The sequence below is a fragment of the Zalophus californianus genome, chromosome 2, assembly GCF_009762305.2.
Source record: "Zalophus californianus isolate mZalCal1 chromosome 2, mZalCal1.pri.v2, whole genome shotgun sequence".
NCBI lineage: Eukaryota > Metazoa > Chordata > Mammalia > Carnivora > Otariidae > Zalophus > Zalophus californianus.
Window position 1 is genome coordinate 149487402 of NC_045596.1, and position 14879 is coordinate 149502280.

Here is a 14879-nt window from a genome sequence, read left to right on the forward strand (position 1 = left end):
GCCATTTGTATGTCTTCTTCAGAGAAGTGTCTTTTCATATCTTCTGCCCACTTTTTGATTTGATTATTTGATTTTTGGGTGTTGAATTTGAGAAGTTCTTTATAGATCTTGGATACCAGCCCTTTATCTATACTGTCATTTGCAAATGTCTTCTCCCATTCTGTGGGTTGCCTCTTTATTTTGTTGACTGTTTCCTTTGCTGTGCAGAAGCTTTTTATCTTGATGAAGTCCCAAAAGTTCATTTTTGCTTTTGTTTCACTAGCTTTTGAAGATGTATCTTGAAAGAAGTTGCTGTAGGCTATGTCAAAGAGGTTACTGCCTATGTTCTCCTCTAGGATTTTGATGGATTCCTGTCTCACATTGAGGTCTTTCATCCATTTTGAGTTTATCTTTGTGTATGGTGTTAGAGAATGGTTGAGTTTCATTCTTCTGCATGTGGCTGTACAATTTTCCCAGCACCATTTATTGAAGAGACTGTGTTTTTTCCATTGCATATTTTTTCCTGCTTTGTCAAAGATTATTTGACCATAGAGTTGAGGGTCCATATCTGGGCTCTCTATTCTGTTCCATTGGTCTATATGTCTGTTTTTGTGCCAGTACCATGCTGTGGTGATCACAGCTTTGCAATATAGCTTGAAATTGAGCAACGTGATGCCCCCAGCTTTGTTTTTCTTTTTCAACATTTCCTTGGCTATTCGGGGTCTTTTCTGATTCCATACAAATTTTAGGATTGTTTGTTCCAGCACTTTGAAAAATGTCATTGGAATTTTGATCGGGATGGCATTGAAGGTATAGATTGCTCTGGGTAGCATAGACATTTTAACAATGTTAATTCTTCCGATCCATGAGCATGGAATATTTTTCCATCTTTTTGTGTCTTCTTTAATTTCTTTCATGAGTGTTCTGTAGCTCCTAGAGTATAGATCCTTTACCTCTTTGGTTAGATTTATTCCGAGGTACCTTATGGTTTTTGGTGCTATTGTAAATGGAATCGTTTCTCTAATTGCTCTTTCTACAGTTGCGTTGTTAGTGCATAAGAAAGCAACTGATTTCTGTGCATTGATTTTGTATCCTGCCACATTATTGAATTGCTGTATGAGTTCTAGTAATTTGGGGGTGGAGTCTTTTGGGTTTTCAACATAAAGTATCATGTCGTCTGTGAAAAGAGATGCCAATTTGAATACGTTTTATTTCTTTTTGTTGTCTGATTGCTGTTGCTAGGACTTCTAGTACTATGTTGAACAATAGTGGCAAGAGTGGGCATCCTTGACGTGTTCCTGATCTTAAGGGAAAGGCTTTCAGCTTTTCCCCATTGAGGATGATATTCGCTGTGGGTTTTTCATAGATGGATTTTATGAACTTGAGGAATGTTCCCTCTATCTCTTTACTCTGAAGAGTTTTAATCTGGAAAGATGTTGTATTTTGTCAAATGCTTTTTCTGCATCAATTGAGAGGACCATATGGTTCTTCTCCCTCCTCTTATTAATGTGTTCTATCACGTTGATTGATTTGCCTATGTTGAACCACCCTTGCATCCCAGGGATAAATCCCACTTGGTCGTGGTGGATGATCCTTTTAATGTATTGTTGGATCCTGTTAAGCTAGGATTTTGTTGAGGATTTTGGAATCCATATTCATCAGGGATATCAGTCTGAAATTCTCCTTTTTGATGGGGTCTTTTCCTGGTTTGGGGATTAAGGTAATGCTGGCCTCATAGAATGAGTTTGGAAGTTTTCCTTCTGTTTCTATTTTTTGAAAGAGCTTCAGTAGAATAGGTATTATTTCTGCTTTGAATGTTTGGTAGAATTCCCCAGGGAATCCATCAGGCCCTGGACTCTTGTTTTTTGGGAGGTTTTTGATCACTGCTTCAATCTCGTTACTGGATATTGGCTTATTCAGGTGGTCAATTTCTTCCTGTTTCAGTCTTGGCAGCTTATAGGTTTCCAGGAAGGCCTCCATTTCATCCAGATTGCTCAGTTTATTGGCATACAGTTGTTGATAATAATTTCTAATGATTGTTTCTATTTCCTTGGTGCTAGTCGTGATCTTTCCCCTTTCATTCATAATTTTATTAATTTGGGTCCTTTCTCTTTTCTATTGGATAAGTCTGGCCAGTGGTTTATTGATCTTATTAATTCTTTCAAAGAACCAGCTTCTAGTTTCATTGATCCGATCTACTGTGTTTCTGGTTTCTAATTCATTGATCTCTGCTTTAATTTTAATTATTTCTCTTCTAATGCGTGGCTTATGGATCGTTTGTTGCTTTTCCTCTAGTTCTTTAAGGTGTAGAGTTAGTTGGGTGAATTTGGTATTTTTCTATTTTTTTGAGTGAGGCTTGGATGGCTATGTATTTGCCCCTTAGGACCGCCTTTGCATATTCCATAGATTTTGGACCAATGTGTTTTCATTCTCATTGATTACCATGAATTGTTTAAGTTCTTCTTTGATGTCCTGGTTGACCCAAACATTCTTGAGCAGAGTGGTCTTTAGGTTCCAAGTGTTTGAATTTCTGCCAAATTTTTTCTTGTGATTGAGTTCCAGTTTTAAAGCATTGTGGTCTGAGAATATGCAGGGAATAATCTCAATCTTTTGGTATTGGTTGAGACCTGATTTGTGACCCAGTATGTGGTCTATTCTGGAGAACGTTCTATGTGCGCTCGAGAAGAATGAGTATTCTGTTGTTTTAGGGTGGAATGTTCTGTATATATATCTATGAGGTCCATGTGGTCCAGTGTATCATTCTTAGCTCTTGTTTCCTTGTTGATTTTCTGCTTAGATGATCTGTCCATTGCTGAGAGTGGAGTATTGAGGTGTCCTACAATTAACGTATTGTTATCAATATGACTCTTTACTTTGGTTAACAGCTGGCTTATGTAGATGGCTGCTCCCATGTTGGGGGCATAGATATTTACAATTGTTAGATCTTCTTGTTGGATAGACCCTTTAAGAATGATATAGTGTCCTTCTGTGTCTCTAATTACAGACTTTAGTTTAAAATCTAATTTGTCTGTTATTAAGAATTGCTACCCCAGCTTTCTTTTGAGGTCTGCTGGCATGGAAGATGGATCTCCATCCCTTCACTTTCAGTCCGGATATATCTTTAGGTTCCAAATGAGTCTCTTGTAGGCAGCATATGGATGGGTTCTGTCATTTTATCCAGTCTGTAACCCTATGCCACTTTATGGGAGCATTTAGGCCATTCACGTTGAGAGTGACTATTGAAAGCGATGAATTAATTGTCATCATGTTGCCTGTGAAGACGTTGTTTTTATAGATTGTCCCTGTAAATTTCTGTTGTATATCACTCTTGGGGTCTTTCTCCTTTTATAGAACCCCCCTTAATATTTCTTGCAGAGCCGGCTTAGTGGTCGCATATTCTTTCAGTTTCTGCCGGTCATGGAAGCTCTGCATCTCTCCATCCATTCTAAATGACAGCCTCGCCAGATAAAGTATTCTTGGCTGCATGTTTTTTTCATTTAGTACCCTGAATATGTCTTGCCAGGCCTTTCTGGCTTGCCAAGGCTCTGTGGATAAGTCTGACGTTATTCTGATGTTCCTCCCTCTATACGTAAGGAATCTCTTCCCCCTAACTGCCCTTAAGATGGTTTTCTTGGTTCTAAGATTTGCAAGTTTTACTATTACATGCTGGGGTGTTGACCTGTTTTCCTTGATCTTGAGAGGGGTCCTCTCTGCCTCTAGGATGTGAATGTTTGTTTCATTCCCCAAATTAGGGAAGTTCTTAGGTACGATTTGCTCAAATGCATCTTCTAGTCCTCTCTCTCTCTCTACTCCCTCTGGGATTCCAATTATTCTGACATTGGAATGCTTCATAGTATCACTTATTTCTCTGATTCTGTTTTCATGGATTCTGAGTTGTTTTTCCCTGGCCTCCTCTTTTCTCTTTTTATCTATTATATTGTCTTTCAGGTCATTTATTCGTTCTTCTGCCTCACTTACCCTAGCTGTTAGATTATCTAGATTGGATTGGATCTCATTGATAGCATTTTTAAATTCTGCCAATCCAGCTTTCATTTCTGCCCTCAGAGACTCTATGTTGCCATTAATTGATTTCTCCATTCTAGCCATTGTCTTCACAATTGCTAACTTGAATTCCGTCTCTGACATCTTGGTTATATCTGCATCCATTATGTAAATCTGCAGCATAAGTCATAATCTCTGAGTCTTTTCTATTTGGGGGGGTTCCTCCTCCTAGTCATTCTGTTAATGGGTGTTTGAGGGAATGTATAGAGTCCAAATTATTGACCAGAACCCAAGCAAGATGCACCTGTTTTCTTGGGACCTTAGGGTTGCTTGCCTCTTGTTTTCCCAGCCTGTCTTCTGCGGGAGGGGTCTGCCGCCCTGTTACTCAGGCAACCCTGTTTGGGCAGAGTTGCCCTGACCTGCTGTGGTGGGGGATGGGCTCAGCGGGAATCAGTTTTGGGGGCTTTTGTTCTCTGGTGGCTTTCTGGTCTCTTCCATGAGTCAGAGCAGAAGAGACTGTTTCCAACCCTCTGCCTCAGAGCATAGAGACCGCAGTCTGTTCTTCAGTGAGCTCTCCAGGCCACACCGTCTCCGTTTCTGTCCCTGCTGCTATAAACTGCAGCATCCTAGGTTGTACGCCCCTCCGCAGCACTCCCAGTCCTGCCTCCAGGTCGAGGCATGTCTCTGCCCTTTGTGCTTCTAAAACCGCCAGGCGCTCCCAGTTTGCATGCGCAACCCCGCCGCTCTGGGTTTCTGCCCCAGGGGCTGCCCTAAAGTCCTTTCCCCGCCGCTACCAGTCTGCTAGTCTGTGCCCTGTCCCCAGCACGCGAGGCTGTCTCTCACTGGCGGTGTAGGATCCCCACGGCCAGGCACCCTTCCACTGCTGTTTATCCTCCAATATCTGGCCGTGGAATCACAGCTCCCTGCTTAGTACCTCAAAACCAACCGTCTGCGATATTCTGTTTGTAGAGATCCAGATCTTCTTACATCTCAGGCTGGTTTCGTGGGTGCTCAGAGTGGTCTGGTAGATATCCAGCTCATTCTGGGGACCAGTTGAAATAGGGTCCCCTACTCTTCTGCCATCTTTCCTTCCTCCCCCACCCTCCTATTTCTTAGGGAAAAATAATCTCAGATATTTGCCCTACAAATTTAATTTCTCCTTCTAGGGTCTCTGTATCACACTAAAGGAAAAAGAACTCCACATTTATGGGGTCTTTTTTCCCCCACGTGGATATAGTGCACCGTAAGATGTCCCTTGTCCCTCCTTATTTTATCTGAAAAAAAAATGTTAAAGTCATTTCTTTCTCATTAAGCCCTGGGTATAAGCTTCCATTTATCCATGTGATCACACTAGAAGCAAATTAAGAGAAACTATTCCTAAACTATGTTGAAGAAGTACTTAGGAGTCCCAGTTGGAATTGGATATCCACCTATCATGACTTCCCTTCTTTCCAAATCCATGCCTCCCTGAATATGTTGCATTTTACTTTTCCCAGACCAGATCTGCCAATTTTTCATCAGGTATGGATACAACATAGGTAGTATGTAATAGTTCTTACTTCTTCTCAACAAATTCTGACTCATTTCTTTTCTTTTTTTAAAGATTTTATTTATTTATTTGAGAGAGAGAGAGAGAGAATGAGATAGAAAGCACGAGAGGGAAGAGGGTCGGAGGGAGAAGCAGACTCCCTGCTGAGCAGGGAGCCTGATGTGGGACTCGATCCTGGGACTCAAGGATCATGACCCGAGCCGAAGGCAGTCGCTTAACCAACTGAGCCACCCAGGCACCCCCTGACTCATTTCTTCCTCCAACTCCACCACAGCCAATTAACACCATTCAGTTAACTATCATACTCTGCTGTTAGAATCGTCTTCTTAATTCATAAGTCTGATCCTGTTTCTCTTCTGCCCAAAAATATTATACAATAAAATTCAAACTCCTCAAGATCACACTCATGGTTCTCAGTCATCTGGCCTCAATCTACATCCAAATCTTAACTTTTACTGTTCTTTCTCAACTTTTATACTGCATTTAAATCAGATTGCTTGCAAATCCATTAGCAGAGCTAGATTTTCATGCTTTCTCTGAATGCTTTTTCCACTTAAAATGTTATCGACTCTTGGACACAAACAGAGGATCAAAGGGAAGGGAGGGGAAAATAAAACAAGACAAAATCAGAAAGGGAGACAAACCATAAGAGACTCTTAATCACAGGAAACAAACTGAGGGTTGTTGGAGGGGAGGGGCTGAGGGGAATGGGGTGACTTGGTGATGGACATTAAGGAGGGCAGGTGATGTAATGTGCACTAGGTTTCATACAAGACTGATGAATCACTGAACTCTACCTCTGAAACTAATAATACACTCTATGTTAATTAATTAAATTTAAATATAAAAATAAAAAAAGAAATGTTATTGACACTTGGAAAACTGTTTATCAAGCCTATAATTTGAAATCTTTTTTTATGTTTTTATTTATTTATTTGACAGAGAGAGACACAGCAAGAGAGGGAACACAAGCAGGGGGAGTGGGAGAGGGAGAAGCAGGCTTCCCGCGGAGCAGGGAGCGCCCCAGGACCCTGGGATCATGACCTGAGCCAAAGGCAGATGCTTAACAACTGAGCCACCCAGGTGCCCCTATAATTTGAAATCTTATCAATCTCAAATCTCATGTTCATCACTAGCCCACATTATTCCTCACTTAGAAATTATCACTCCTGACTTTTTAATCCCACTGGAAAACAATATTCTACTCTCCCTTTTTATTGTCATTGCAGGTATATGGTTAACATTACATTGACAGTCCAATGAATGCTGCCCTTAGTATTCATAGTATTCATGTCTTATGTTATATTCATATTCTCCTACAATGACCCTGGACTTGGCAACATTACAGTTTGTAAAATGGGACATTAGCAGATGTGATACAAGTAGAGACTTGGCCCTTATCTCCTTGGGAAACTTCCTCTTAGAATTCAAGAAGTTGTTATACTAAAAGAATTTCTAAGACTATCCTGCTTAAAGAGGGCCCATGTCAAAAAACCCTGGAAGATTGTACACTAGATGTAGAAAGGGATCACTTAGAAAAAAAAATGAAATGCTCCACATATGGTCATCACCAAGACCCAAACACATGAGAGAGTTCTCCTTCAACATTTTAGCCCAACCCATTCACCAGTTTCCTAACCACATGGACAAAAGAATGACCTACTCAACTCACAAAATCATGCAAAATAATAAGTTATGTTCTAAATTCCTAAGATTTCAGGTGGATTGTTATGCACTGACAGATAACTAAAACAGTATGATTTTCTTTTCCACTGGACTGAAAACACTTTAAATTGATCCATGTGTTTTCACTTTCTTGAACAATACTTCGTATAGTGCCTTATAAAATGTATATATTAAACAAATATCTAATTTAATATGGTCTCCTGTTATACTGATTACAAATCTGGAAGGTCAACATGACAGATTTTTTAATCCTTATTTTAAAATAATAGGAATATCAGTTAACATTTGTATAGTAATTTAAAATGGTTCCAAAATGGATAAAAAGTAAGAAGGCCAATTCTGGAACTAATAAGCAGTTTCAGTAAGGTTGCAGAATACAAGATTAATATACTAAAGTTAATTGTTTTCCTATATACCAGCAATGAACCATTGGAATTTGAAATTAAAAACACAACAAAGATGACTTGCAAAGAAAAAAGGAGAGATATTCTATGTTCATGGAGAGGAAGACTCAATATTGTTAAGATGTCAGTTCTCCTCAACTTGATCTATAGATGCCACAAAATGCCAGTAAGTTGTTTTCTGAATATCAACAAATGGATTCTATAGTTTATACAGAATGGCAAAGGACCTAAAATAACCAATGCAATATTTCAGAATAGCAAAGTCTGAGAACTTACACTATGTGACTTCAAGATTTACTATAATGCTACAGTGATCAAAATAGTGTGGTATTTGTAAAAGAACAGACAAATGAATGGAGCAGAAGAGAGAGCCCAGTAATAAAACTACATAAAGAGAGTCAACTAACTTGACAAAAGAATAAAAGCAATCCAGTGGGGAAAGGACAGACTTTTCAACAAATGGTCCTGGAAAAATTAAACACACACACACACACACACACACACACACACACACACACACACACACACAAACCCTATTGGTTCTGTTTCTCTGGAGAACCCAAATACATATAGTAAGTACAAATTAAATTTTGTTGACCAGATAACAAAATTACATCCTAATTTTTGTAAAGTCCGCTTGCACTGAGGTTCTTCTTTCATTCATTAGGACTGCTTTCTGTCTATTCTTTTCCTGAGAAGACTGACTTCTTTTTCACATATACTTTGAGAATAAGATTACCCTTAGGATTATTTGTGTGACCTTAGTGAATCTGTTTCCTATCACACAAGGGACCTACAGGTACATCTTTGTCACTGCCCTTAATATTACAACATTATCCACAAAGTATCTACATTTCTGTAATGTCGGTTATCATTTTTTCTGATTAAACTACTATGGAATTATTATTTCTGTAAGATTTTCCCTTAAAATTTTCCAGATTTCTTGTCTTTTAAGTTATAGCAGCTTTCAGAATTTATACTGTATTTGATGTTCATAAGAATTTAAAATAGGTGTCAAGTAAGTCTGTGTTGTTTGTTTCTTTTCTATAGCGGTCTTTTCCAAAATATCTCTTTCTCTTACCCCTATCTCCTTTATCCTGTCGACTCCTTTGATAAATTTGTTAGTTTTTTTCTTTCTGTCTTTCTTTCTTTCTTTTTTTCTCATGCACAGCTAGTGGCAATTCTGGAATCTGAAAAAATAATGGCTGGAGTTTGGGATACCCCACAACTAACAATAACTTTTTTTTAACCTTAAAAGAAGGGTAAAATGATCTCACTCTGAATTTCCTGTTCCATTTTTCACCAGTTAGAGAAAAATGGGAGATGTCTGTAAAGTGTATTTTTTAACATATTTTTGCTGAAACTCTTGAGTCAGGCTGAAATTTCTGTGTGCTTTTTTTCTATCCAGCAAGACCTCCGCTTTAGACAGCTCTGGTGCATGCTGTACTACCTTTAAGCTTTTCACTTAATGTTTAAACTCTGGGTTGGTAAAATGCATTTACCGTTCACGGGGTTTACCAGTAGCTCATGAAATATGGAAAAATGATGTATAGATTGTTTGAAAAAAAGAAGTAGTATAGATTAACATTTACTTACTGTTCTGCTTTAGATTCCAAGAAGCTCAGTGATAAATGAATTGCTCTACTACATTATTATTAAGAATAACTAACTTATCGAGCAAGATGGTGGAGGAGTAGGAGACCTGGGTTTCGTCTGGTCTCAGGAATTCAGCTGAATAGGGATCACACCATTCTGAACACCTACGAACTCAACAGGAGATCAAAGAAAAGAATAGCAACAACTCTCTGAACAGAGAAGCGACCATTTACTGGAAGGTAGGAAGTGCGGAGAAGTGAATAGGAGGCGATATTCCAGAGGAGAGACAGTGGGGGAGGGGGCCTCCGTCAGCCGCTTCTGGTAAGTGATAGAGCCGCAGAGCACACAATCGGAACTTTTAGAAGTTGGCTCCGCTGAGGGATGTCATTCCAGTGGCTAAGCGGGAGGTGGAACCCTCGCTGGACAGTGTGGTCTCAGGACCCTCGGGGGTCACAGAAAGACCGGGGGTGCCTGAGTGCGGCAGAGCTCCCAGGTATCTGAGCGGGGAAGCCGGCTGCAGAGACGGAGCCGAGGTGCGGGCTCTCAGGTCGGGGTTGCCATAAACTGTGATCCGCGGCCCAGTCGGGCCACTGCTCCTCCAGCAGAGACCCAACAAGCGGCAGAGCCGGGAAGACTCCCCTTCCTCCCCCGGGAGGAGCGGCTCGAGAGCGCACCGCAGGGATCTGCTGGGTTTGTAGATTCCACAGGGGGTGGGGTGCCAGAGATACAAACGCTCGGTCACAGGCGGGGTGAGCACGGAGTACGGCCGGAGACCGGGGACACGGGAGTGACTGCTTCTCTTGGGGGGTACACTGAGGAGCGGGGCCTGAGTTCTCAGCTCCTCCAGGCGGAGATTGGGAGGCCACCATTTGTACTCTGGTCCTCCAAAGCTATACTGAGAGCTTGGAGGGAACAAAAGCACCAGGGAGAGCAAACCCGAGCAGATTACTTAGCCCGGACCGACAAGGGCGGGGCAATTCCGCCTCTGGCAAAGACATTTGGGAACCACGGCAACAGGCCCCTCCCCCAGAAGATCAGCATGAACAGCCAGCAAGCCAAGACCAAGGTTACTGATCAAGGAGAATGGGAGAACTCCAGCGCTAGGGGAATACTGCACATAGAATTCATGGCTTTTTTACCATGATTCATTAGTTTTTCGAAGTTGATTTTTTTAACTGTTTTTTTCTTTTTTTTGAATTTTTCTTTTTCCTTTTTTCAACCAACATCTTATCAATCTCTTTTTTTTTAATTTTTTTATTTTTCATTTTTTAGAGTCATATTTTATCCCTTCATAGTAGTTACCCTTATTTTTGGCATCTATATATAAGTTGTTCACTCTTTAAAATTTTGAGATACAGTTTCTTCTAACAGATCAAAATATACCCTAAATCACTAGTGTATGGCTTTGTTCTAGTCTCCTGCCTGATCACATTCTCTCCCATTTTTTTTTCTTTTCTTCTTTGTTTTTTTAACTTCTTCTTTCTTTTTTCAAACAACTTCTTATCTTATCAATTCCTTTTATAAAATCTTTTATAATTTTCATCTTTACAGTAATCTTCCATCCCTTCATTGTATCAACCCTTATTTTGTACATATATAAGTCTTTCTTCCTTTAAAATATTAGGAAGCACTTTCTTCTAACAGACCAAAATACGCCCAAAATCTAGTGTGTGGCACTGATCTATACACTAGTCTGATCATATTTGATCATATCCTGGTTTTTTTTGTTTTGTTCTGTTTTTGTTTGTTTTTATCTTTATCTTTTTCTTTTTTTCTCTTTCTTTTTTCTTTCTTTCCCTTTCTTTTCCCCTGGTTTCAGGTCTTTTCTGATTTGTATAGAGTATATTTGCTGAGGACGTTGTTAACCTGATAGCATTTTGTTCTCCCATTCATCTATTCTCCTCTGGACAAAATGACAAGATGAAAAAAATCACCTCAGCAAAAGAACAAGAGGTAGTACCGTCTGCCAGGGACCTACTCAATACGGACATTAGTATGATGTCAGACCTAGAGTTCAGAATCATGACTTTAAAGATACTAGCTGGGCTTGAAAAAAGCATGGAAGTTATTAGAGAAACCCTTTCTGGAGAACAAAACAACTAAAATCTAACCAAGTCGAAATCAAAAAGGCTATTAATGAGGTGCAATCAAAAATGGGGGCACTAACTGCTAGGATAAATGAGGCAGAAGAGAGAATCAGTGATATAGAAGACCAAATGATGGAAAATAAAGAGGCTGAGAAAAAGAGAGATAAACAACTACAGGATCACAAGGGCAGAATTCGAGAGATAAGCGATACGATAAGATGAAACAACATTAGAATAATTGGGATCCCAGAAGAAGAAGAAAGAGAGAGAGGGGCAGAAGGTATATTGGAGCAAATTATAGCAGAGAACTCCCCTAATGTGGGGAAGGAAACAGGCATCAAAACCCAGGAGGCACAGAGAACCCCTCTCAAAATCAATAAAAATAGGTCAACACCCCGACATCTAATAGTAAAACTTACGAGTCCCAGAGACAAAGAGAAAATCCTGAAAGCAGCTCGGGAGAAGAGATATGTAACCTACAATGGTAGAAACATTAGATTGGCAACAGACCTATCCACAGAGACCTGGCAGGCCAGAAAGGACTGGCATGATATCTTCAGAGCACTAAACGAGAAAAATATGCAGCCAAGAATAATATATCCAGCTAGGCTGTCATTGAAAATTGAAGGAGAGATAAAAAGCTTCCAGGACAAACAAAAACTAAAGGAAATTGCAAACACAATGCCAGCCCTCCAAGAAATATTGAAAGGGGTCCTCTAAGCAAAGAGAGACCCTAAAAGCAGCATAGATCAGAAAGGAACACAGACAATATACAGTCACAGTCACCTTACAGGCAATACAATGGCACTAAATTCCTATCTTTCAATAGTTACCCTGAATGTAAATAGGCTCAATGTCCCAATCAAAAGACACAGGCTATCAGATTGGATTAAAAAACAAGACCCATCAATATGCTGTCTGCAAGAGGCTCATTTTAGACCCAAAGACACCCCCAGATTGAAAGTGAGGGGGTGGAAAGCCATTTACCATGCGAATGGACACCAAAAGAAAGCTGGGGTGGCAATCCTTATTTCAGACAAATTAGATTTTAAAACAAAGACTGTAATAAGAGATGAAAAAGGACACTATATCCTACTTAAAGGGTCTATCCAACAAGATTTAACAATTGTAAATATCTACGCCCCTAACATGGGAGCAGCTAATTATATAAGCCAATTAATAACAAAAGCAAAGAAACACATTGACAACAATACAATAATAGTGGGGGACTTTAACACCCCCCTGACTGAAATGGACAGATCATCTAAGCAAAAGATCAACAAGGAAATAAGACTTTAAATGAAACACTGGACCAAATGGACTTCAGACATATTCAGAACATTCCATCCCAAAGCAACGGAATACACATTCTTCTCTAGTGTCCATGGAACATTCTCCAGAATAGATCACATCCTAGGTCACAAATCAGGTCTCAAGTGGTACCAAAAGACTGGGATTATTCCCTGCATATTTTCAGACCACAGTGCTTTGAAACTAGAACTCAATCACAAGAGGAAAGTCGGAAAGAACTCAAATACATGGAGGCTAAAGAGCATCGTACTAAAGAATGAATGGGTCAACCAGGAAATTAAAGAAGAATTCAAAAAATTCATGGAAACCAATGAAAATGAAAACACAACTGTTCAAAATCTTTGGGATACAGCAAAGGTAGTCCTGAGAGGAAAGTATATAGCAATACAAGCCTTTCTCAAGAAACAAGAAAGATCTCAAATACACAACCTAACCCTACACCTAAAGGAGCTAGAGAAAAAACAACAAATAAAACCTAAACCCATCAGGAGAAGAGAAATCATAAAGATCAGAGCAGAAACCAATGAAATAGAAACCAAAAGCACAGTAGAACAGATCAACGAAACTAGGAACTGGTTCTTTGAAAGAATTAACAAGATTGATAAACCGCTGGCCAGACTTATCAAAAAGAAAAGAGAAAGGACCCAAATCAACAAAATCATGAATGAAAGAGGAGCGATCACAACCAACACCAAAGAAATACAAACAATTCTAAGAACATATTATGAGCAACTCTATGCCAGCAAATTAGATAACCTGGAAGAAATGGGTGCATTCCTAGAGATGTTTCACCTACCAAAATTGAACTAGGAAGAAATAGAAAACCTGAACAGACCGATAACCACTAAGGAAATTGAAGCAGTCATCAAAAATCTCCCAACAGGGGCGCCTGGGTGGCTCAGTTGGTTAAGCAACTGCCTTCAGCTCAGGTCATGATCCTAGAGTCCCGGGATCGAGTCCCGCATCAGGTTCCCTGCTCAGCAGTGAGTCTGCTTCTCCCTCGGACCCTCCCCCCTCTCACGCTCTCTCTCTCTCTCTATTTCATTCTCTCTCTCAAATAAATAAATAAAATCTTAAAAAAAAAAAAAAACTCCCAACAAACAAAAGCCCAGGGCCAGATGGCTTCCCAGGGGAATTCTACTAAACATTTAAAGAATTAATACCTATTCTTATGAAACTGTTCCAAAAAATAGAAATGGAAGGAAAACTTCCAAACCCATTTTATGAGGCCACCATTACCTTGATCCCAAAACCAGACAAAGATCCCATCAAAAAGGAGAATTACAGACCAATATCCTTGATGAACTTGGATGCAAAAATTCTCACCAAAATACTAGCCAATAGGATCCAGCAGTACATTAAAAGGATTATTCACCATAACCAAGTGGGATTTATCCCTGGGCTGCAAGGTTGGTTCAACATCCACAAATCAATCTATGTGATACAATATATTAACAAAAGAAAGGACAAGAATCATATGATCCTCTCAATAGATGCAGAAAAAACATTTGACAAAGGACAGCATCCTTTCTTGATCAAAACTCTTCAGAGTATAGGGATACATACCTCAATATCATAAAAGTCATCTATGAAAAACCTACAGCGAATATCATTCTCAATGGGGAAAAGCTGAGAGCTTTACCCCTAAGGTCAGGAACGCGGCAGGGATGTCCACTCTCACCACTGCTATTCAACATAGTTGTAGAAGTCCTAGGCACAGCAATCAGACAACAAAAAGAAATCAAAGGCATCCAAATCGGCAAAGAGGAAGTCAAACTCTCACTCTTTGCAGATGATATGATGCTGTATGTGGAAAACCCAAAAGACTCCACCCCAAAACTGCTAGAACTCATACAGGAATTCAGTACAGTAGCAGGATATAAAATCAATGCACAGAAATCAGTGGCATTCCTATACACCAACAACAAGACAGAAGAGAGACAAATCATGGAGTCGATCCCATTTACAATTGCACCCAAAACCATAAGACACCTAGGAATAAATTTAACCAAAGAGGCAAAGGATCTGTACTCAGGAAACTATAAAATGCTCATGAAAGAAATTGAGGAAGACACAAAGAAATGGAAAAACGTTCCATGCTCATGGAGTGGGAGAACAAACATTGTGAAGAAGTCAATGCTACCTAGAGCAATCTACACATTCAAAGCAATCCCCATCAAAATACCATCCACTTTTTTCAAAGAAATGGAACAAATAATCCTAAACTTTGTATGGAACCAGAAGAGACCCCGAATAGCCAGAGAA